The 26,200-nt window shown below is 49.5% G+C and overlaps 1 protein-coding gene across 3 annotated transcripts in view; it reads right to left on the reverse strand.

Annotated features, from left to right (window-relative positions):
* The window catches only part of PDCD10 (programmed cell death 10), a 295,941-nt gene extending 293,075 nt beyond the window's left edge, over positions 1-2,866 (reverse strand). For 2 of the 3 annotated variants that reach the window (XM_069618494.1, XM_069618492.1), the window contains exon 1: positions 2,574-2,709. The gene's annotated coding sequence lies outside the window, so the exon portion shown is untranslated. Of the gene's footprint in view, positions 1-2,573 lie in introns of all 3 variants that reach the window. The other variant, XM_069618493.1, reaches the window with a different exon arrangement.
* Positions 2,867-26,200: the final 23,334 nt, after the last annotated feature.

Here is a 26,200-nt window from a genome sequence, read left to right on the forward strand (position 1 = left end):
AAGGGCCTTTTAACAAATAAAGTGGTGCAGCAAAATGTTACAATCGCCGTATTACGAGTTTTTGAAAGTGGTGGATGTACCTCCAGCAAAAGCTGGGAGCTAAATCATCCTTACCACCAAAAATCGGTAGATTAACTGCTCATGGAAACTTACTAAAATCCCCCAGGGACGGCAAAAATGGGGACCAACACCACAGAGCCACCACCGAATAGCAGTAACGGTAATAGATTTTGCGGGTAACGTCAGTTGATATACCACCTAACGTGAATAAACCTTGCTCTTGTAGATAAATAAAATATAACAAAGGTATGCTTAACACATTTTCCCCATGCCTCGCAAAAACCTGCAACATCTCTGCATGGTTTATCTTCAATGATACTTACTGCTTCACCACAAAGAGCAGAGCAAGAGGTGCTTTGGGAGCCTAAAACAATGATGGGGGAATGGTCTACCCCTGTGGGCTGTGTTACACGGGGGAAGAGGTCAGGACAGAGTGTACCATGAAGGGAGTGCAAGCATCTCAGGAGTTGCGAATGAATATAGGAAAAGAAAGAAGGCAGCCAGAGTTTGGTACAGACTGATGTACAGTGATGCATCATAATCTCCTACAAGAGCTCAGCCAGATCTTTCCACCACCCACTGCCCATGTTGTAAGGCTCTTGTTCTAAGATGGAGCGAACCACCATCACTGTTGGGAGCTCAAAGTACAACCAAAAGGTGCCACAAGAGAAAAACAAATGCCCCTTAGGAACGTCCACGAGCATCAGCGTAGCATTTTCCGTTATTAGTTTAATTTACCAAAGACGCACATTAACCACCCACCATATATGCTGGGGACAACTTAAAATACCTAGTCAAAACGTACCGTAAAACACAGTCACATGGCAGATGTGGCTTTATGTTGCAACGTACATCTATCATGAGCCAAAACACCATCACGTGATGCTAATTCCTTCTTAGCAAGTTCGTTTTGCATTATGCTCGAGATCTGAGATTTGTTGCTTCACAGCATTGCAAATAACAAATAACCAGCTCATCCTTACTCATTTGATCAAATACAAAAGGATGAAATACTGAGATGGCTCGATAGTAATTCAAACATACCTACAGGTGCACGTAGATCTCCTCTTATCGCCAACAATTTCTGGAAATCTATGGGTTTGTAAACCTGGCACTATGGGATGAAACCACTTCATCGTCAATAGTAACCGTAATTTGCATGTGAAGCAGCAAACATATTTCACAAGTATGAATTCAAAAACCCACCAAAGCTAGTATGACAATGAACAATGTCGACTTTGTTCACCTATCGCTAGGGAGAAGCAGTTGTGAACACCTCAGATTATAATCGAATTGTAAAGTCCCAGGGTTAAAGCATACACATTTGCATTCTTGCAAACTACTTCTAGTTGTTCACATTATAGACGCCGGCCAACAATTATCAGAATGAAGCAGAGCGGCTCATTATTTCACATCCAATATGAACAACGTGAGGTAGATGCAATCGGCCCCATGGATTATCCTACTTTATAAAGGCAACACGGTATATTCCGGCAGAGCGTTTAAGAAATTCACCCGATTTCTTTTTGTCATTTTAAAGTGCAGGTTTGCAGCTTGCTTTCAGTGCTGGGGCGAGGGGGGGGCTTAAATGCAGATGGGTCATAGTGCCAAATTAAAGATATTAAGAAACTGCCAAGATAGATCTCAGAACAGGTCACCCCCACTCACTTATCCTCGAATATCTATTGCAGAACCTTATAACAAAACATCGCTGAAAACAAATGCTGTTTGGGGAGAAAGTGTTGCCAGCATGATAAGGTTTCTAACACAACGAGACTGTTATGCCCAGGACTAGTTTTACCATCATTTTGAAACAATTGCGGGAGGCACCCGGAAGCCAGTGGTCACCATCGCATCTGGTCTTGGCGAGTAGGAAACTGTGACTGGGTGGAATGAGCACGCTGTGCAAAAAGAAGACGATTGTAGAATGTGCCGAAAAGAAAACTGGTCCAGGAACGGGGCACGGAGACCTGCGGTATTGGTAATGCAGACTCAGAGGCTATACCAAGGGTGGAAGGATGTTTGTGCCAGTGAGTGTCAAAGCTGTTGCAATTGGAAGTGTGAGGAACTTCGAAGGGCATTTCAGGATACTGTGCTGTGAAAGGGGAGGACCAAGTAGATTGGGCTATAAACAGGGCAAGGTGAACTGTGTCCATGCTATGTCAGTTTGACCCAGCGGCTAATACAGTCTATACCCAACGCATATAGGGGGGGGGGGGAGTGCTTATGTCAGGTAGAAGCCAGGTTATGCAAGATGTACAGGTAAACTCAGGGCAACAGATACACACTGAAGAAGAGTGCGGACAACCTGCTGTATAAAGGAAGTCAATGTATAAAGGGTGAACGCTCGTCTTCCCTACGAATGTTAAGGGGGTGCCAGCACGGTGTTGTTTTGGAAAGGATTCACTAAGTGAACAGTGGCGAAGCATGATCAGAATATCCCTCGATCGGTGCTGACGATCAGAGACAGTGTTGTTGTTAGTGACAGCTCTGACAGCAACCTCCCCACTCACCTGTAGGGCCTCGGCGGCCCGCTCTACCGGGTTAGGCCGCTCCGGTGTTGCTCGCTGGCGCCGGAAGTTCGTTACAGGAAGTGTTCGCAGTTCAAAGGAAAAAAAACAGCAGAAAAGGCGTTGCCCGGAATGAGAGGCGAGACCGGCGCAGTCACCTTCCGACCGGGGGGGAGCGGCCTGCGACCGGACCGCGGTGGACTCTGGGTGAGATAGTGCAGTTCTACAAGCAGGCTACCCTCCACCAAACCTATACAAATGGTGAAACTACCAGTCCCGGCGAGCCTTGCAACGGTGAAACTGAAGGTTAAAGGGCGGTGCTGATAGCAGAGTTTGGCCAATCAGATCCCTTCTCTGTCCGGGGACTTTGTTATGAAAATAATACAAGAATCACGGAAATAGAAAAAGAGCAGGTGGTTCGTATTATAGTGTCTTAATAAAGAACTGGAAAGCTAAAGTTCTACTGCAAAATGTTTCAACGCTGGCGCCGTACTCGTGGGCAAAACAAACACTTTCATAATCCTACAAATCCATAGTGAGCTTGTGCTGTTTGCAGCTGTAATGGTTCGCCTCTGCGCTACTTCGAATTACAGCAGTGTGGGACATGGGAAGGAGAAGGACCTACCACACGATATATTTTGTTTCATAGGATACTTGTAGAAATCAGTAGTGTTTTGTAGGCTGCATGGCTTGTTTTATACTGAAAAAAATAATTTAGAATGTTGCTGTGCTTTAAAATGTTACCACTATATTTTATTTTATTGTTTAAACCGCAGTGATAGCTGGAGAGCAGCAGAGCGCTGTGCAGGTGGTGTTTTAACAGCACATTACTATGAGTTGCAGATGTATATATGAAGTAGCAGTTTTACCCATGCTTCGCACAGTATATAATACAAAAACATTAGACAAAGGTATATTTATGTTTTGTACATTGTACAATATCTACACCAAGGAACCCAGCCACATGCCAAATTTCAGGTTTCTAGCATGTTGAGAAAACACACACACATAGGCATTGTGGACTGCTTAGAAATAAAATGCTTTGAAAATCAGGCACAATTATAAACATTTATATTTGATACTTTTTACTTTGGGCCTCATTACGAGTCCGGCGGCAACCAGCCGGTTTTTCCGGCTCGGTTACCGCCGGACTCGTATTACCATTCCGCCTCCGTGACTCCCGGAATTACCAGGGCATTACTCGGTATATCCCCATTCCCATTGAGTCCCATGGGACTCAATGGGCATGTGGAAGTGGAAACACCAGCACCATCTCGTGATGGTGCTGGTGTTTCCACGTCTGCCTGCAGGCGGGCGGTGTTAAACCCGCCAGATCAGACCTGGCGGGAACGCCACCTCCCGCCTGCAGGACTCGAGATCGGGCGGTCTGGAATTAACAGCTGCGGCGGGTTTACCGCCACTGTTATTTCCTGACCGACTGACCCGTAATGAGGCTGTTTGTCTACACCATGGAACCTACCCACATGCCACATTTCAGGTTTGTATCATGTTGGGAAATATGTTCAACCTTTCGAACAGGCACACACACATAGCCACACATGTCCCTTTTATGCATATACTTGCTGTATCACCCGGCACTGCACGTGTCTGTAGCTGACATGTACATGGGGGGTCTGCTATAGCCGTGTGTGTGTTTTATTGTGTCATAATTACCTAAAAGAAATCACAAAATCGGCCATCTGCCTAAGATCGCCTATACTGATAGCAAAGGGCCTGTTAAGATTTTCAGGAGAATGCTTCACCTGTAATGCGCCACAGCGGTATGCGCCATTCCTTTCCTGTCATTGGCGGTTACCATAGTGAATACAACAACGCCTGGATGCGCACTGCACTCCTCCACAAAAGCACAGAAGGGACAAATGGGTAATAGAACTGTCACACAAAAAGGGGGTCCCCTCAATGAACACATTCAAAATGTATTACTATAGAGCCACACCCCTGCTAGAGCAGGTGGCTATCTTCGATTATATTTGAGTAAATCTATAAGGCCCACAAATTAATATAAAATAAATCATTTATTCAATAGGCAATGAGTCCTACAACAATACATATCAAAATTATGATAAAAATCTGCTTCAAATTACACAGATACATAAATCAATAGAAAAGCGGAGTGAGCTGAGTGTTTGTGGTGACCAGTGACCTGCTTGAGGAGCTGCAGCGACGGCTACTTTCTTAAGTATTTTCACTACTTTCATTGGAGGTGGCGGAGCCAGCAACTGAAAAACTCGCACCCGGACGTGGAGCATCGCGGAGTGAGCTGAGTGTTTGTGGTGACCAGTGACCTGCTTGAGGAGCTGCAGAGACGGCTACTTTCACAAATATTTTCACTACTTTCATTGGAGGAGTCAGAGCCAACAACTGAAAAACTTGCACCCGGACACAGAGCTTCACGGAGTGAGCTGAGTGTTTGTGGTGAGCGTGTAAAAAAAGGTAAGACTGATGGAACTCAGTGAGACTCCGTGTAGTCTCCCAAAAGATGATATGACTTAGCTGCACGTTTTTGAAACGTGCCTGAGCACTATGAACCCACTGCCTTTGATTCCCACATATCCACAGACCCGCCTACATTACCGGCGGCGTAAATCTGCTTCTGATCAGAGGCAAGAAACTGATCATGTAACTGACAATGGGAGACGACCAGTCCGCGGGTCTTCAATCCGTCCTGTATGTAAGTCCAAGGGGAAATCAATCCAGGAATGTGGAAATGTGCGCCTAGGAGCGGGGCTGACACTACCCGACAACCACAAAACAAACTTAAGCACTGACACATTCAATACCCCCACTGTGGCAAACCGAAAGCAAAATTATAAGAATGCTGCATGTACTGACCGCAAAGATCGGTTGAGTGCTGATCCGATGTCAGACGATCAAACAGAAATTGTTAACGTAACACTGGTGCCCCAAAGCAAAGTGGACAGGAGTTTAAATTTTGATTCGCTGAAAGGTAGAACCGCGGAATCGCATGCCATCACTCCCGGTGTAACGTCACTTTTTGCTATCTGTCAGAAAATCTTATCTTGCTGACTGAGCATGCGTGTGCATGCTCAGTCAGTACTTAATGGATAGGATTTTTTGACAGCAGGAATGTGGTGTGCCTGTGTTTGTGGGATCCCAGGGGTGCGGTTTCTGTAACTTGATGTGAGCCAGGCTCACTGAAATAACAGAACACGGCGAAGCCTTGTTAAGAGCTATTCGTAAATGGACACAAACAGCACGAACCCAGCAGACTCCAGAATATAAACGCAGCGGACACTGGCCCTCATTACGACCCTGGCGGAAAGCGACTGACCGGAGCGCCACAGCGTAAATAGCGTTTCCGCCATTGCACGAAGGAGCAAAGTGCGGCCCATTCCGACCCATCGGGCACGAGCACCACGGCATGGCGGAAGTGCAAAGTCCGCGATGGCGGAAATGACCCCAAAACGGCCCACACCGCCGCCGTACGGCGCCCTAGGTGCAATACCGCCACCCCACTTAGCGGTCACCGCAGTGTGCGCCTACCGGAAAGTACGGTGGCCGGAAATATACGGAAACGGAAGTTAAAACATGGGGCCGGAACGGGAAACATCCCGGCGTACACCTATAAATACACTAAAACCACACAACCACTAAAATCACTACCCTGAAACACACCCCAACCCGTCAACCACCCTAGCGAAACCAAGAAAAATGGGAAAAGTAGCGAAGAAAGCGTGCGACCGCAAGCGGCAGGTCCACTTCTCCCGTGAGGAACTCACCGTGCTAACAGAGACCCTCCAGGAGAATGCTGCCGTCGTCTTCTGCACGCAAATGACCAGGACGGCACTTGCAAACAAGAAGGCCATATGGGCTCTGGTGGCACAGCGGGTAAGTGCGGTGGGGACCGCACCCCGCACCCCACAGCAATGCCGCAAGCGATGGGACGACCTGCGGATACGCGTCCGCAGCATACTCTCTGCCAACCGCAACATTGCCACAGCCACCGGGGGAGGTCCTGAATCACCCATCAAGTTGACCCCCTGGGAAGAAATCTGTGCCTCCACCATCGGAATGGAGAGCATAGAGGGAGTCGGAGGGATGGAGAAAGGAGTGCCGACATCCGAAGATTCAGGTAGGTGGGCCAGATAAAACAATGCCAAATCCACACAGTCCATCCATGTGAAGTACCATGCGTCCACATAGTGCAACAGAAACACATGTCCAGGAGAACGCCCACACACATCGGCCTGATAGCGCACGTTAAAACCCACAATAAATACATAAATAATTAAAAACCCCAAATACACGCACTACACGTGCAGCAGGCACACCCTAACTGCAGGCTGCCAAACAACTGCACCCTCACTCCACACACAAATCAAAGCACCTCCAAGGGCCCGACCCAAATCACCCTCAGGTACCACCCCAATGCATGTGATACAATGCCATTCCAATTCCCACAGACCCATCAATAACCCTCGCCCTCCTTTACTCCACCACAGGGTCCGATCCAAACGACGAGCTACAGGACACCCCTACCAGCACACCTGCAAAGAGGGCCAAGACCAACGGCCAGAGACCCTCCACCTCAGCTGCACGCATCAAGACACGGCAGCAGCACAAATCAGGTGGCAGCACAGAGGAGGGAACATCAACAGGCACCCCAGCAGCCAGCATGCCCACAACACCACCACCACAGGTCCCCCCAATGGATGCCACAGAAGGCACTGCCTCTGGTGGCAGCAGCACCATAGGTGACACCCCATTGATGGCAGCATGCTCGGACACAGAAAACGGGGATGCCGAAGTCAGATCCATCCATGACCTGTCCCAATCCCCCTGTCTGTCCCATCCCGTACAACATGAGGATACCACGCAGGGGCACCCACAAGACGACGACTGGCCATCCCCCACAAGCCCTGTGGCAAGGCAACATGAGGACAACAGCCCCTCTGTGACACCCCCGCAAATGGCCATGGCCCAGCAGAGGCAACAGTCCCTCGACCAGTTGATCGAACAACAGCAGCAACTGGCCACGCTCCTCAAGGACCATGCCGATGAATGTGGGGGCACTAAGGCAGACATAGAAACATCAACTGAGACACTTAGGGCACAAATCGAGAGTAGCACCGAGAGCCTGAGAGTCCAAATGGAGAGTAGCACCGAGAGCCTGAGAGTCCAAATGGAGAGTAGCACCGAGAGCCTCAGGGGGGAACTGCATGCGACGGCCAAGGACGTATGTGCCGAACTTGCCGCAGTGCGCCGTGTGCTCACTGAGCTCTCGAAAACCCTTAGGGACATGCATGGACGTGAGCAGGCAGACACATCATCCGTTGCAAGTTCCGTCCAGGGCAGCCCCCAACGTAGATCTGGGAGGAACCTGCGCTCCACAGGCAGGGGTGCCCCTGATACCCGCAGAGGGGGCATGCAATAGCGACAGCCCACTGACAATGAGCATCTTTGGACACTGGTGTTCGGGGGGGAGGTAGGAGGGTGGAGGGGGTGTGTTGGGCTCACTTGGGTGGCGGGTCGATAGGGTGTTCAACATGACATCACATATGCCATTAAAAGTGCACGATCAACCAATGAGATGTGTGGACATTGATCTTTGTGTACTAGGCCATCATAGGCGTACAGTCCATGTTGTGCATGTCCCAGACACACGCAGTGCCACGAGTCCCGTGTCCATGTATCAGCCACCAGGCGTGAGTGCTAGAAGCATACATCAATGAGATGCTGACGAATGTCACGGGCCTCCGGTGCCTCGCAGACTCCATGAGGTGCTGCCACATCCCCACCCTCATCATGACCATCATCAGGTGCTTGCAGTTCAGCGTCAGGGGGCATGGGCACATTTCTACGTACGCACATGTTGTGGAGCATGACACATGCCATCACCATCTTTGCAACCTTCTCATGGCGGTACAGGAGTGCCCCGCCAGACCTGCTGAGGCAGCGGAAACGGCCCTTCAGTAGGCCGAATGCCTGTTCTATGACTACACGGGTACGTGAGTGGGCATGGTTGTAGTCCTCCTCATGCTGGTCCCGTGGGTTCCGGACTGGTGTGAGGAGCCATCTCTTCAGTGGATATCCAGCATCACCTGTATGTGGACGAGAAACGTATGATGTGGAATGCCATTGATACGTACGCACACCCCCCCCCCCTTCCTGCCAGGTCATTGGCAATTCACATACCCCACATCATCATGCATGTAATGAGACTCACCGAGTAGCCAGGATCTGTTCCCTGCGTGTCGCTCCATGTAGCGTGGTATTGTAGAGTTCCTCAAGACCATAGAATCATGGTTTGATCCAGGGAATCGGGCACAACAATGTGTAATGATCCTGTTGGAGTCACACACCATTTGTACATTCAGGGAATGAAATTGTTTTCGGTTGCGGTACTGGGCCTCCATGGCATGTGGGACGACCAATTCAACATGGGTGCAGTCGATGGCACCAATGCAACCCGGTATGCCGGCAAGTGCATGGAATCCCACTTTCGTGTTTGTAATTTCCTGCTCCGAGCGTGGTAGGGAGATGTAGTCGTCTGCGTGCTGCAGGAGGGCATCGAGCACTTGCAATAGTGTCCGTGAGAACAGTGGCTGAGAAATGCCATGCAACTGTCCGACTGTGTGCTGGTAGGTGCCTGTGCCCAGGAAGTGGAGTACAGACACCACCTTCAGTAGGGGTGGGATGGCGGTTGGGCTATCTATCATGCTGACAAGGTCAGCCTGTGTCATGTCCACAATGGCGGCTATGGTGTCCCGGTCCAGACGGTAGAGGGTGTGGATCTGCTCATCAGTGAGGTTGAACGGATGGGCTCGGAGGCGTGGTATTGCGGGCTGCCTGCGTGGTGGTAGTGGCTGTGCTGGTGGGCCTTGCTGGCCCTGCCTTGGCCTCCTCCTCCTCCTGCGTCTCCTCCGTGCGGCTGGTTGTAGTTGGTGTTCGTCTTCTTCTTGGAGTTGGAGCACTTGCAGTGCTATCAGGTCCCCAGGGCCAACATCGCGAGTCCTGCCGGTAGCATTTCGGTGTGGTTGTGGGAGGAGACTGGCTGTGCAATTTATGTGTTTTCAGGCTGTATGGCCTCCACCTGTGGTGATTCATTCCACCTGTGCAAACTGCTCTCCCCTTTGGCCGAGCACGTCACGCGCACAACGCTGCAATTCGAGGAATGGTATCTTGCTATTGCTATCATGTATTTGTACCCGATGGCCGTGTAAGATTGGATTGATATGTTCATTCTGCTGTGGTCCCATTGTTTCCCATACTATCTGTGCAGTCGCGAACAGACTTGTGAAGGGTCAGTGGAACGTAGTACTCGAGGAACGGTGGGCCCTCATGCATCACTGTACCGAGTTGCAACGACGGGCGGGGCGTCCCATTCGTGGGTGAAGGCAGTTGCCATTTTCACACACAGCCGCACTCGATGGAATAATTAGTGATTTCAAACGGCCACAGATGCCTTTCCGACGTGGTGTTGCAAATGAGGAATTCGAAGGGCGGCGCTTTCGGTTTCCAGCTAGCGGCGAGGAGATGCCCACAGGTCTGACTGCAAATATAACGTTCTATTGTTCAATGTCCTTGAGACAGGGCCCATGGCGAGGGAGCAATGATTGATATGAATAGTTTGGGATGCGCAATAGCTACGTGGGCGATGAGGCCGGCCGTTCCCAAATACATGTTACTTCACAACACTGGAATTACGGGCTGGGGCACTGTGGATTTTGCAGGCTGCATAACGCACAGACTCAATGGATGTTTCTAATGTTATGTGAGTAATTATTCAGGCGTTTTAATCCCGGGATGAGGGAATGATGAATGGATGCATGGGCAGGTGATTTGATACAGAGTTTGCCATGTACAGGGCTTCTTGGGATCTATCCGCCTCCCCTACGCTACGTGATGCAGGGCTGCCATAGTGGGACCATCGTCTATCTGGCCTTGTTGAGCCCTCCCTGTCTCGAGGCGCACTCAGACACTTGTGTCCATGCACGTTAACATTCCCATCTGATGGATTCTGTTTTGACAGACGCATGCACAGGTACACTCGTTTGTGATGGTGTTTGCACCTCGATATAGATGTTTATGAGTCGCAAGTGGTTTTGGGGTGGTGATGATCCTTTTGAGTGGGCTAGCATGCATATGGCTGTGGATTTCGTGTGATCATTGAAGTGAGTTGTTCGAATGTGGTTCTGATGGCCATTCTGTTCTTTTTCTTTTCTTTTGGTTGACAGGTATCTCCTCCCCTTTTGCCACTGCCATCTGTATGCCACTCCTGCAGATGGATTTTACTCCCGACACCTGCTGCTTCGTGTTAATCAGTGGAGCAGCATTACGATCTTATGGGACGATCGCCAATGGCCCACATGCCCTTACGCAGTACTGGTGGCTCGGAGCAACATTTCGGCCTTTCAGCTGGACTAGTGCCTCCCCATTGGGACGGCCCTGCGGTTCTGTGCGCTTCCATGTTGCCTTTTCGTACGTGAATGTGGCTCTGTGTACCATGGGGGAACAGGGCGACACACAAGTAGTGGCTGGTCATTTCTTGCGGATGCAGCCCACAATGGTGATTGGTGTTTTGGAGTTCATGGCCTGATGGCTGTATGGGCTTGGTGACTTTGATGTGCATAAATTTCTATTCTGATTTGGCCCGTGTAGCGTTTTTCTTTGCAAGTGATGTGGCATATGCCTATTTGGGGGGCGATGTATTGTGAGGAGATCTGCATTGGGTTCCAGCTTCGGGGTTTAGTTGCGTGGTACTGTACTGGGCGCGTTTGCCTACTAAGCCCGTGAGGTCAGGGATGGGGGCTGCCTATATGACAGTTTGAATGTTGTCATGCTCAGGGGCGGGGGATTGGGTTTTGTGTAACAGATGCCGGTCAGCCAGGTGGACTGGTGGAATGATGTGATTATCGGAATATTGCTGGTCACAGGTGCCTGTGTTTGCGTGCGTTTCTTGGTGGGGGACTGTGGTCATGTCCATTGGGATTGCTTCTGTATTCGTGCCATCTGTGCCCTGCAGCTCCCATTGGCCCCTCTTGTGTTTCTTTTGTTCGTTGGCATGCATGGGTGACTTGTACATTTCAATGGTTGCATTGTGACTTCATTGCACCTACGGGGGGTTGTACTTTGTGGGCAGGGAGCGGTGTACAGGCACTCAGTGGGGCCGTTTACGGTTGATTCGCGATGCCGTACTTCTCGCCATGGCGGAATGGTACATTACGCCATGCCTGATGGCGTTAGGTACATGTCCGCTAGGGTCGGAATTGGCGTACCGTTGCACCATGGTGGTGTTTGCGGTTTGGCATGGCGCGCGCGCGCGTGCTTGGTGCAGTTAGCGTTGGCGTTCACTCCGGTGTCGCTAATGGCTTCGTACTTTGCGGTGACGGGTCATAGTCGCACCGAGCGCTATTCGATGGCGGTATTGCATTTCCGCCATCGTTTTTCGATTTCCGCCAGGGTCGTAATGAGGGCCACTGTGTTTCACAAAGTCCCAGGATTCTAATAAGCACTAAATGTGCAAGACATATGAAAGTATCCATACCCAACGTATACATTAAAAATGCACTTATTTCACATACACGTACATATTCATGATAAATCCGGCTGACTGTGCATGCTCAGTCATGACTTATAGTTAAGCACTGGGGGCAGGCCACCGAAATAGAAGAGGCATCTTTCTACAGATGAAAGCAGTGGGGACAGGGGCGGGGGCGCTCAGCCATCTGTTCACATTTCCCCCCCCTCTTAATGAAGCCTCGTTATAGTGAGAAGTGTTGAAACTGCATAGCTCAGTGAGTTCAGTGCTCTCCCAGGCTGAAGAACAGTCATGTGATGTGTGTTCGCCTGATGTGACCAGTCGTAGTATTGTGTTACAGGTGTATTCTGTCCTCCGGGTGTTCTGGCCGTCGACGTTCTTGCCCCATGTTAAATATTCGCTGATTAAAAGCGCGCCCCGCCGCGCAGAGCCAAGGAGAGCCAGGTCCTGGACAGATGAAGCCCTACCTCCTGCTTGCCTGCAGATAAGGCGGGCAGCTGGGCTCCGTCCTTGACTGACCCCCACTTACCCGGGCTGTTCTCCTGCATTGCGAGCAGCAGGACTTCAACTCGAAATCAAGAGCCGAGACATTTCTTCCATCATGTACATAAGATGCGTTGCCCGTGAGCTGAAGACCCCGCGTGCTGCTGTGGAAATGACGGCCTTCTCACCATTCACCCAGCAGCTGAATTGTGGATCTGGAAACATGTGGCTATGAAATAGCTTTAATTAAGCATCATTTCAGAAGGTCCAGCCCGCAGCGGACTCACAAGACAATACACGTGTGCCTAAAGGTGCAGATTTTATAGCCTGTGCCAAAGACACCCCGGTGATTCACAGAACCCCACCCCCGCTACTCAGGTGCTCCCACATTTGCTCAAGAAATGTGCCTGTCTAGAAGTGGTCGGCTTCTCACAGGAACCCCACTGGATTTTACAACCCCACCATGTACACGGGGCATGGATTTTGGAATGGCACAGAAGTGTTTTGGCAGTTCAGCTGTGCCATGCCACGTCCAGGTATATTGCGAGGTAGGATGATTTTGGAGAAATGTTATCATTTTAGTAAAATAAATGAAAATTACTATGTGGGAGAATACAGAAAAAAATGGAGGGACTGTCAGTGTCCAAAATTGTACTGTATATGAATGGGTAAGACTCAGGTCCACAGGATGACACTTGAGTTGCTTGAAGCTGTTTGCATCTCTGTCATTCTGCCAACACCCCAAAAATATGCACCCATCCCTGCGTGGTGCAGTGCAAATATAAAGGTAGGCCAGCATTCTGATGTCAAAGGAGCCTCAAAGTACAATTGTAAGGTGATTGCTGTGCATGTTTACACTTCACTGCAGACTCTTAAGGGCACTGCACAGAGAACCTCCCCAAATGCCAAATTACGGAGCATGTTAGGGAGAAGTATGGAGATGAAAATTCCACCTTTTACAGCCAAGATGATTTGAAGACGTTGTAAACATGACTTTATCCTGGTACTTCAGTGAGATGGAAGGCATTTCACTGGGAAGATTTATAGATAAGAATAGCCTCTACCTATCATTTAGGATGGGTTCACCCCTCCACCTCTGTGGACCTATTCATTCTCCAGACATCTGACAGTCCAAATAACAGATAGAAAGTTCATTATTGTGGGGTACTAATCCGTGAGGACAATTCTGAGCATACCTTCAGTCAAATGTGAAGAAATTGGATAGATGCATTGGATGCTGTAATGCTTCGCACAATAAATGAGACTTCACTATTGACTAGAAACTGTTGAATGTTCTGGAGCAGCGTGGACATGCACACGCCTGCCTTATCAGAAGTGAATGTGGGTTAGTTCAGTACTGGACCACAGGCACCTGGATTCCATAGACAGGGATAGTCTTCTTCTTATGGTCATCTTTCCCGGAGAAGGCTCTCTTGCTGTCCCCTTTCTAGAGTATGCACTAGTGCCTCCTATTGATGAATGCCACTTTGCCTATGTTAATCCGCCTAGCACCTGAGATGTCTTCCTAAAAAGGGCTGCCCTGTGCCACCACTTGAAGTGCCACCCAGTGGAGACACATTGCAAGCCAACATTTCTAAAGATGGCACATGCAAGGCTGACTATTTGTTACGCTTACCTGGTATCCACGGGAACGGCACCCAGCCAGTTGGTCGCTGGTATCCTTCTCAGTGATTCCCTGGTATGCTTCTCAGTGGAAGTTGCGCCTAGAAATACAGGAGGACTGTGTTTAGGGCTGGCCGACCAAGGTAAGTTTTCCCCCCACCTCCCATATGACTTCAGCCCCTCTGGGCCCTCTTCTCACCTTGCTGTAGAAGTTGGCGTGCTCTCCGTCCTGCTTTCTGGGCAGGGGCACGTTGTCTTTCGTGGGCGTGTGCGGTCCAGTTACTTCACTGACAACGGCCCAAGTAATGTCTTTCAGGTAGGTCTTATTGCTGTTTATTGAATTGTTATTCTTGCATGCCTTTTTCTGTTTGATAATGTCTCTTTTTATCTCCCTTAGATGTGCGGAGCGTCCGCGTGGCGAACTGGCTAAGCTGGGCCTCGCCGGTAAATGATGGCGCACAATAAGCGCTATGATGCGGTAAGTAAGCGCTTTGTGCTGCGCTGCGATGTCTTGCTTTCGCTGACCTGTGCTTGCTCCCTTTTTCGTAGGTCGCAGTGTGCTTCCAGCACGTGTGGATTCCCGGAGCGATGCCGGCCGAAAGGCGATCAGCCAGGTAAGTCTTTTAAGCAATTTGTGGTTGAAATGTCTCTGATGATGTCTTTTCTTCCTTTTTCAGGTCCTTTGGTCCGGGCGGAGCGCAGATCCAACGGAGCTACCCAGAAGCTGCGAGCAGTGAAGGATGGAGATCGCAGGTAAGATTCTGCTACTAACGATGTTCTTTTGTCTTTCTGCAGGTTCTGATTTCCCAGGCTCGTGAGTAAACTGGACACGGTGAGCGTCACGTTGCTAGCTGCAAAGTAACGCGAAGCGTGTTGTCTTGTTCGGGTGTGGTTCAAATAGCCTCTGCAAAGTAGTCTAGGTAAAGTAGTCCCTAGGCCACCACACCCAAAACACTATACCGCATAGCTTGGTTCTTAGGAATCAAGCTATGTGGATGCCTCCATATTGGATGAAAGCCTAAATAAAGTAGTTCCCTGAGCAGATGTCTTTCACTGTGTATGAGCCTGCCGCCAAAGGCGCCAGGATTGGCCCCAAGAGGGCCTGAGATGTGGATGCCAGGCCTTATTTGAGATCCAAGTCCTGATTCCACCTGGCCAATGGGCTTGCCAGTGGGGATCAGGGCTGAGGGTCATGACAGCACTCCCCCCAAGGCTCCTCCCACGGTGTTTCTCCTGTCTGGTCCAGGTTTAGTTGGGAAGTTACGATGAAACTTCCTGATCAGACGTGGTGCGTGGATTTTCTCACTGGGCTCCCAGGATCTATCTTGGGGTCCAAATCCCTTCCAGTTGACGAGATAATATAACTTGGCTCTAGAGTATTTAGAGTCCAGGATGCCTTTGACTTCGAATTCAGGTTCTCCATCAATAAGTATGGGTTTGGGTGGTATCTCAATTTGTGTACCGGGTTGCATTGGTTTTAAGAGGGACACATGAAATACCGGATGGATTTGTAGATTAGGTGGTAAGTCCAATTTGATGGCTGCCGGGTTGATAATTGCCTTGATGGTATAGGGTCCTAAGTATCGTGGATGGAAGGTCTGGGTCCCTTTGATGGGTACAAATTTGGTGGCTAACCAAACCTTGTCTCCCACTTGATAGCCTGGGGCCTTTTTCCGATGTTGGTCGGCAAAGTGCTTTTGCTTTTCCTGTCTACTGGGGTTTGGCTCCTCGGGGCCCCCGAGACAGGTCTCACTTCCTGTCAAGGTGGCCTCCGAGGGAGCCAGACCTTATTTACATGACAGGAAATCCAAGGAGAAATTAACCAAAGATACTTTGAAGCCTTTACAAAAGCAGTCTTCAGCTACTAAGGACAGCGAAACGGAAGCCACAGGTGAGGAGCAGGGGGAGGAACGGGCTCAACCTGACAGAATACAACGCCAGACCAGACGGATGACTTCCTTAGAACAATACCAGGAGCTTGTAGCTGCCCTGCAGGGATTAACCATGGAGGTACAATCACTCAAATCCGAAAACAATGCACTTCGCCAACAAGTGGTATTACATAGAGATGATCAAGGGGATTTACCACCCATGCCCTTGTCTTTCGGGAAGTATGATGGCTATCCTGGAGGTTTAAAGGAGTTTCTGGACGCTTGTCAGGTACATTTCGCCTTTCGGCCTCATGCCTTTGAGACAGCCAGATCCAAGGTTGGATTCCTCATTGCCAACCTAACTGGTAATGCATTGGCTTGGGCTGTTCCTCTGGTTACTAATAATGATCCCACAATGACTGATTATGACCGGTTTGTGGATCAATTCAAGGGGAGATTTGACCGTCCTGAAGTACTGTACACCTCGCTGGAGGCGATTCTTGATGTAAAACAAGGAACTACAGACCTTCAAACCTATATCTCCCGCTTTCTTAGGTTGGCGGCTAAGGCCGACTGGCCAGATTCTGCTAAGCAAACTATCTTTCAGAGAGGACTCCACGACGATATAAAGGATGAGTTAGCCAGAGTAGCTCGTCCTCCATCGTTTCAGGATCTGATGATTCTTTCTCTACAGATTGAGTATCGACTTATGGAACGCCGTCAGGAAAGAAGAAGACCTCGCCTCAACCCTCCTACATCGAATCCTGCTCCTCACCCATCACGGGAAGCTCCCACTTCTGAGGAACCCATGCAGATAGGGGCAGCCAGAGGTCCTTTGACACCTGCGGAACGCAAGAGACGCAGAGACTCCGGTCTCTGTATGTTCTGCGGCTCATCAAAGCATCTACTCAGGGACTGTCCTGAAGTACCCCCACGAAGGAAGGTGTTAGGACACTTACCTGGCCTTCTCGTCGCATCCGTTCCCGGACGTGGCAGTTATACCCATATTACCGGCTTGGGAAGCGTGGCTGTAGGCAGCGGGCCGGCGCTCGCTTGCATGCGCGAACCTCGCGGGTAACCAGGAACGGGCAGACAAGCTTGTGTTCCAAGCCTCGTTCTGGTGCCCGCTCGGCCATTACGCATGCGCAGTCCCGCTAGCGTTCCACGCCTCGCTTTCGTGCCGGACGCTGTAAATAGCATCCAGCCCTCTACTGATCGCGTCTTAACGCGGTTTGTTCCCCACTTACCGTCGCTTGGTGCCTTGCATCAGGTTCCTGCTCCTTGGTTCCTGCTTCCTTGTCCAATTCTCTGGCCTTAGGGCTGCCTTAGCTCCTGTTGGGTCCCTTCCTTGTGGTTCCTGCCCTCCAGTTTCCTCTCCCCTCCCTGGGTACATTTCTATTGGTATTAGTTTCCCTTGGCTCTGTGGCTCTTAGGAGGTTGTGGGGTTCCCATCTTGGCCTTCTCCCTCTCCTTGGGCCTCCCTGTTCCCTGGGTCCACTCTCTTCCTGATCTCCTTGTTTGCCTGGATCTTTCTTGTCATATTGGCTCTGGGTGCCAGCCCTCCTGATTATCAACTGCCTTGGTGGATCGTGCCTGGACATCTTTGAAGACCTCTCATCCTCCAGTTGTGAACCGCTACCGGATCATACCAGCTCAACACCTCATCACCTCCCTGTCAGTGCTTGCACTGTCCCGACGTCACTTTAATCCGCAGGGAGGTGAGCCAGTGGCGTTGGGAGGTGATTCCAATCCATCCCTGTTCCATTAGGGTTGGGTCGGGGTCGCTTCCTAGCGTTACAATTTCTGCATTCAGTTTGGAGGTTTACCAGTCTGGCGTCACCGGCGAGACCAGCAATTGAAACTTCAGGTACGCAGCGCTCCAGAGACGCACAGCTTAACAGATTAAGACGCCTAACAACCAGTTCCAAATCTGAAATGGAAGATTCTGAAGAATTGAGGAATGAGATCAGGGCCCTACGCGCCGAGATGACTGTATTGCATCAGGAGAATTTGGCCTTACGTCAGCTGGTAGCTCAAGGGACTACCCCCAGTACCTCTGCAGAGTCTGTGATGGCTCAGACCACCCCAATAAAGTTTGACGGAGATCCTAGACGGGTGGCAGAATTTTGCAATCATTGTAGAATACATTTTTTGTGCCGTCCTACGCATTTCAACCAGGATAAGGCTAAGATTGGGTATATTTTGGGAAATCTCACCGGAAACGCATTGGCCTGGGCCACTCCTTTGGTAGCTGCCAAGAGTCCAGTTCTGGAAGACTTTGTGGCCTTTGAGAAGGCTTTTCTGGAAGTGTTCCAGTCTCCCAACCTCGCCGCTGCTGCGCAAAATCAGCTCATGGACCTGAAGCAAGGATCCAGTGATATAGTCGCCTACATCAGCCGTTTTCGTCAGCTGGCCACCGATTCACAATGGCCTGAGATTACTCAAAAGACCCTTTTCCGTAGGGGGTTGAGAGATGAATATAAGGATGAACTTCTCCATATTCCAGAACCTGAAACCCTGCAAGCATTGCAGGAACAGGTGATGCGGATCGATCACAGGTTGTCTGAGAGAAGGGGTGAGAGGCGCCGTTTGGAAAGGTCAATATCAAGATTCATTCCAGTACCAGCCAAAGCATCTACCTCGTCTGAACCAACTCCTGAACCAATGCAACTAGGAGCGGTCAGAGGTCCCCTATCTGATGCCGAGAAGAAACGTAGGCGTGACCTACGGTTGTGCCTGTATTGCGGGGCCTCCGGCCATTATCTCAGTACTTGTCCATCAAGACCGCTTCGAAAGTCGGAAAACTGAATGGCCTATCGTCTAGGGGAAAGGCGACGATGGGCCCCTCTTCTTCTACAGTCCTTCCCGATTCGGTACAGGTCCGACAACCCATGCAATCAGTCGTGCTTATGGTCTTAACACTCAAGGTCTCTTGGTCAGGAAGAGAACCCATACAGGTGCTAGGATTATTGGATTGTGGAGCCTCTGGAAATTATATGGACGCAGATTTTGCCATCAGGAATGGTATTGCTTTGATTGAAAAGAACTGTGCTTCGGTGGTGGAAGTTATTGACGGTACCCCGTTGTCTTCGGGTCCGGTCCATCAACATTCCGAGACACTAAGTTTGTGGATTGAAGAACATCATGAACAGATCTCTTTGGATATTATCAAGACTCCCTCTTATCCGATCATTTTAGGGTTGCCTTGGTTGTTACATCATAACCCCAACATCAACTGGCAGACTCGGACCTTGGTTTTCAGCTCTGATCGTTGTGTGCAGGACTGTTGCCATGTCGGTTCTTCTTCAACGCAATCTTCAATCGCCACCCAGACTGAAGGGGTTGGTGTGCCACGCTTACTCTCTGTTTCTTCAGTTCCCTCTGAATATGCTGAATTTCATGAGGTTTTCTCTGAACCTAAGGACATACCCTTACCTCCTCACAGATCTTTCGATTGTGCCATCGACCTGTTGCCCGACGCTGTGATTCCACACGGCAAGGTGTACTCCCTGACCGCTCAAGAAAAGGAGGTTTTGCAGGAGTATCTTGATGAATGTCTTCAGAAAGGGTATGTTGCCCCTTCTAATTCACCGGCAGGATTCCCACTGTTTTTTGTAAGGAAGAAGGAGGGTACTCTGCGCCCGTGTGTTGATTATCGCCAATTAAATGACATTACTCGAAAGGATAGATACCCACTTCCCTTGATTCGATCCATTTTGGAATCTTTACGTGAGTCAAGAATGTTTTCCAAGTTTGAACTCCGTGGAGCCTACCATTTGGTACGGATAAAGGCCGGGGATGAATGGAAGACGGCCTTCAAAACTCCAAGCGGGCACTATGAATACAGAGTTATGCCTTTTGGGCTATGTAATGCCCCAGCTGTCTTTCAGCGTCTAATGGATCATATATTTTCTGATTTAATCGGGACCTCAGTCTGGGTTTATTTGGATGACATATTGGTGTTTTCAAGGAATCTCGAAGAGCACATAGTACAAGTAAAAGAGGTACTTTGGCGGCTACATGTGAATAACCTTTACGCTAAGCTTGAGAAATGTCATTTTCACCAAGACCATATTGAATTTCTTGGGTATGTGATCAGTGCGTCGGGTATACACATGGATCCAGCCAAGGTTCGTGCAATCCTAGGATGGAAGGTCCCCAGCGACAGAAATTCTCTTCAACGTTTTCTTGGATTCATTAATTTCTACCGGAGATTCATTCCATCCTTTTCGCAACTAACTGCACCCTTAACCTGTTTGACCAGCAGTAAGAGAATCTTTGTTTGGGGGCATGATGCTGCCGCCTCTTTTGAGCAACTAAAGAAGGCCTTTAGTTCCGCGCCTATCTTACATCATCCCCAAGACGACCAGCCATTTATCGTGGAAGCCGACTCTTCAGATTTTGCTGTGGGAGCCGTTCTACTTCAGATGGATCCGAGCATTGGAATGGAGTTTCCTGTGGCCTACTATTCCAGAAAACTTACGGCTAGTGAACAGAACTATCCCATTATCGAAAAAGAACTACTGGCCATCAAGACCGCCTTTGAAGAATGGCACCATCATCTTCTCGGAGGACGCTTTCCAGTGGAGGTACGCACTGACCATCAAAACCTGCAATTTCTATGCTCTCTGCAGTGTCGGACCTCCCGCCAAGCTCGATGGGCCTTTTTTTTTCACAGTATGATTTCCGTGTCACCTATGTACCCAGTAACTGTAATGTGAAGGCGGATGCTCTTTCCCGTTCTTTGGCTGCTGATGTGCAACATGAGGGACGGGACCTGTCTGTGATCGCTCCCAAGCATTTTCTACTGGCTTTGCCGTCGTTCTTGCATAGGGTGGTGCAAGCTACTTTGTCTGACTCTTCTCGGGATACGTTGGTGAGACGTCGCCAGTTTAGGGAGAAGGACGGATTGCTTTTTTTCCAGAACAAGTTGTACCTACCCACGGATGAGCTTCGCAAGACAATCCTACATAGCTTTCACGATTCCAAGATAGGGGGTCACCGTGGTATTCGGTCTACGCAAGAACTCATTTCTCGACATTTTTGCTGGCCTAAATGGACTTTGCAAGTCAGACGTTATGTGGAATGCTGTCCCATCTGTGCCCAGGTCAAGGTTCCACGCATGAAGTCTGTGGGTCTTTTACATCCCATGGAAACACCGCCTTTTCCTTGGCATACAATCGCCACTGATTTCATTGTCGACCTTCCGCCCTCCGAAGGTCATACCTGCATCATGGTTATTGTCGACTGTTTCACCAAGATGGCCCACTTCATTCCCTTCCCTGGAATTCCCACGGCTGCTCTAGTAGCGCGTGCCTTTTTGCACTATGTATATCGCCTGCATGGATTACCTGTTAAGATAATATCTGACCGTGGTTCTCAGTTCATCTCTTCCTTTTGGGGTCGATTGTGCCAGCATTTAGGCATCCAGAGGGCTCTCAGTTCTGGATACCATCCTCAGACCAAAGGACAGACAGAAAGGACGAACCAAACGTTGGAGCAGTACCTCTGTTGTTTTGCCAATGCCTCCCAAACAAATTGGATGTCGCATCTCGATTTGGCCGAAGTTGCGTATAACAATGCAGCTCATTCTGCAACCAAACTAAGTCCTATTTTTTGTACTTTTGGCCTTCATCCCAGATTGCTGCCTTTTGCTCCAGTACAATCAAGTAATGTTCCTTCGGCGGATCACCTTGTCACCGATATCCAGAATCTGCAGCCTCGAGCGGCTGGTACCCTGGCCAAGGCACGTGAGGCCATGAAGAGACAGGCCGATAAACATCGGAGCCCTGAGCCACCATTCCGGGTGGGAGATCTTGTGTGGTTATCTTCCAGATATTTGCCCGCACGGAACGTACCCTTGAAACTAGCTCCCAAGTTTTTGGGTCCCTTTCCGATTGTCAAGAGGATATCTTCAGTAGCTTTTGAACTTAAGTTGCCGGAATCCTGGAGGGTCCACCCTGTTTTTCATGTATCTCTTTTGAAAGCTTATCATTCGGAACCCTTCCATCGTGCCTGCCCCCGACCCGCTGCTATTGACGTGGAAGGTTTCCCTGAATTTGAGGTGCAGGAAATATGTGATTCCCGTCTCTTTAGGGGTAAATTGCAGTATTTGATTGACTGGAAGGGCTATCCTGCCTGTGATCGCACTTGGGAACCTATTGAGAGCGTTCATGCCCCTCGTTTGGTTAAGGAATTGTATGCCCGTTTTCCCTGGAAGCCGGGTTCTTCCGGTCTTTCCGGAGGGGGGTATGGTGTTAGGACACTTACCTGGCCTTCTCGTCGCATCCGTTCCCGGACGTGGCAGTTATACCCATATTACCGGCTTGGGAAGCGTGGCTGTAGGCAGCGGGCCGGCGCTCGCTTGCATGCGCGAACCTCGCGGGTAACCAGGAACGGGCAGACAAGCTTGTGTTCCAAGCCTCGTTCTGGTGCCCGCTCGGCCATTACGCATGCGCAGTCCCGCTAGCGTTCCACGCCTCGCTTTCGTGCCGGACGCTGTAAATAGCGTCCAGCCCTCTACTGATCACGTCTTAACGCGGTTTGTTCCCCACTTACCGTCGCTTGGTGCCTTGCATCAGGTTCCTGCTCCTTGGTTCCTGCTTCCTTGTCCAATTCTCTGGCCTTAGGGCTGCCTTAGCTCCTGTTGGGTCCCTTCCTTGTGGTTCCTGCCCTCCAGTTTCCTCTCCCCTCCCTGGGTACATTTCTATTGGGATTAGTTTCCCTTGGCTCTGTGGCTCTTAGGAGGTTGTGGGGTTCCCATCTTGGCCTTCTCCCTCTCCTTGGGCCTCCCTGTTACCTGGGTCCACTCTCTTCCCGATCTCCTTGTTTGCCTGGATCTTTCTTGTCATATTGGCTCTGGGTGCCAGCCCTCCTGATTATCAACTGCCTTGGTGGATCGTGCCTGGACATCTTTGAAGACCTCTCATCCTCCAGTTGTGAACCTCTACCGGATCATACCAGCTCAACACCTCATCACCTCCCTGTCAGTGCTTGCACTGTCTCGACGTCACTTTAATCCGCAGGGAGGTGAGCCAGTGGCGTTGGGAGGTGATTCCAATCCATCCCTGTTCCATTAGGGTTGGGTCGGGGTCGCTTCCTAGCGTTACAATTTCTGCATTCAGTTTGGAGGTTTACCAGTCTGGCGTCACCGGCGAGACCAGCAATTGAAACTTCAGGTACGCAGCGCTCCAGAGACGCACAGCTTAACAGAAGGAAAACTTCAACCCCCGGTCCTATGCAAGGGAGGTCTCGGGGGAACAAGACACAGTCCTTGCTACTCTACAAGAACCACCGAAGTAATGGAAGACAACAGTCTGATGGTGTTTCGTGTCAAGTTATGAACTACTGGGCCCATTCCAGTTGAGGTATTTGGCATGCTGGACTGTGGAGCTGCGGGAAACTTTATGGATACCGAATGGGCTAAGGAACAGCAAATTCCAGTCATGCAGAAAGAGAGACCCATACCAGTGGAAGGTGTGGATGGTACCCTTCTATCTTCTGGCCCCATCAGATCAGAAACCAAACCCTTACACTTGGCATTGGGCGAACATCATGAACAGATAGTATTCGATCTTATTCGAGCTGCCCATTTTCCGTTGGTGATCGGAAGACCCTGGTTGAGGAAGCACAATCCCCTAATCAACTGGACCACCAACGTTGTAAGATTTGACTCTTCCTATTGCGAGAACCACTGTATGTCTACTCCTCAGAGCAAGGGAAGGGAGATTACCAGCGACCCATCCAACACTAGGATAGTCTCGTCTATTCCTCTCCAGTACCAAGAAAATGCAGAAGTGTTTGAAGACACCATACCCCGACTTCTGCCTCCCCATAGACCAGAGGACTGTTCGATAGACCTTCTTCCCGGGTCTATCGTTCTGTTTGGCAGGATATATCCCTTGTCGCTCTCTGAAAAGCAGGCTCTACGAACTTACCTGGACGCGAATCTCCAGAATGGTCTCATTCAAGAATCAAGGTCTTCAGGGGGTGCTTCGTTGTTTTTCATTCCCAAGAAGGACACAACTGAATTACGACCTTGTATAGACTATCGAGGGCTTAATCAGATCACTGTACGGGATCGCTAGCCCATGCCACTGATCAGAGACATCATGGAAGTAGTCAGAGGGGCTTCATACTTCACCAAGTTGGACCTCAGAGGAGCGTACCATCGCCTCAGAGTAAGAAGCGGAGACGAATGGAAGACCGCATTTCGAACCCCGTTTGGGTTATATGAATACAAGGTGATGCCGTTTGGCCTAGTTAACGCCCCAGCGGTATTTCAAAGATTCATAGATAAGGTTTTCTCGGATATGTTGTTTGTCTCGGTGGGAATCTACCTAGATGACATTCTAATATACTCACAAGATCTCCAAAAACACCGTAAACTGGTAAAGATGGTATTAAACAGACTATGCGACCACCAACTCCTAGTCAAACCTGAAAAGTGTCAGTTTGAGGTAACTTCTGTCTCGTATTTGGGGTATCTCCTCTCGAAAAAAGGCATAAAGATGGAGCCGGGGAAGATCAAGGCCATAATAGAATGGAAGGAACCAAGATGTGTCAAGGATATCCAAACGTTCTTGGGTCTGGCGAACTTCTACCGTCAATTCATTACAAATTTTTCCAATCTGATGCTACCCATTACTAGTTTACTCAAGAAGGGAGTCAAATTTCTATTTGGTCCAGAACAAAGGGAAGTCTTTGTCCGTCTTAAACAGCTGTTTACCACCGCTCCCATACTAGTACAACCAAATCAGGAAAGGCCCTTCATACTGGAGACTGACGCCTCAGGGGGAGCGATTGGGATGGTTCTTTTGCAGGAAGCGGAAGACGGTCTCACACACCCAGTGGCCTATTATTCAAAAACATTAACTAAGAGTGAACGCAATTACTCTGTTTTAGAAAGAGAGCTACTGGACATCAAATTGGCATGTCAAGAATGGCGACACCATCTTCAGGGAGCGACTCATCATTTCCTTATTCGAACGGACCATCGCAACCTCCGAGTGTTACAGCAAATGTAATGCTCCAATGCCCGACACGGCCGATGGGCGTACTTTTTCTCCCAATTTGATTTCGACATCACTTACGTTCCAGGATCCGAGAGCAAGATGGCAGATGCTCTTTCGCAATGTCAAGAAGAAGAAGGAACGAATCTTGATCAAGACCATGACCTCTTATTCCCAGATCTGAAGGTGCTGGCAAGTGTCTCGCCGTTTCTACAGGAACTGGTAAACCAATACGCACAATTACCAGCCATCCCTCCATCAGTAACCCAGGCTAGCGACAATTGATATGATACTGGGTTGTATCTACCCTCAAAGAAACTTCAAGACCTTCAAGACCTGGTTCTCTCTTGGTGCCATGACTCCCCCCTCGCCGGTCACCCCGGTATAAGGAAGACCCAGGAACTAATAAGCTGTCGCTTCTGGTGGGCTGGACTGCCCAAGGACGTCGAGAAGTATGTGTCCACATGTCCCATTTGTGCAGCTAATAAGTACCGAACAGGTAAACCTCTTGGGAAGCTGCAACAACCTCATCTACCTGGTTGTCCCTGGAAACAGATATCCATGGACTTTATTGTTGACTTACCCATCTCTGGTGGGAAGACGGCAATCATGGTTACTATCGATTCTTGCAGCAAGATGGCTCATTTTTCAGCATTAAACACTCTTCCTTCTGCTCCAGAGATTGCCTCAGTTTTTCTCAAAGATGTGGTACGTCTTCATGGTCTACCCCGAACTATAATATCTGATAGAGGTACCCAATTTACATCGAAATTTTTGACATCATTATGCCAGCAACTAAGAATTCACCGAGCACTTTCATCCGGTTACCATCCCCAAAGCAATGGTCAAACAGAGAGACTCAATGCCGGCCTAAAACAGTATCTAAGATGCTTTTGTAGCAACCAACAAGAAGGATGGTCGTCTTTCCTTTCACAAGCTCAATTCGCATATAATAACAACTACCACACCTCCATACAAATGAGTCAGTTTTTCTGTACCTACGGATATCATCCCCAACAGATCCCTTGGACTGGAATGCAGACCACCAAGTCCCCTGCTCTAGATAGCCGGTTGACAGAACTAAAGGAAGTACAACTCTTGGCTAAGAAGGCCTTAGAG

The sequence above is a fragment of the Ambystoma mexicanum genome, chromosome 10 (assembly GCF_040938575.1).
Source record: "Ambystoma mexicanum isolate Mex_15411 chromosome 10, UKY_AmexF1_1, whole genome shotgun sequence".
Classification (NCBI taxonomy): domain Eukaryota; kingdom Metazoa; phylum Chordata; class Amphibia; order Caudata; family Ambystomatidae; genus Ambystoma; species Ambystoma mexicanum.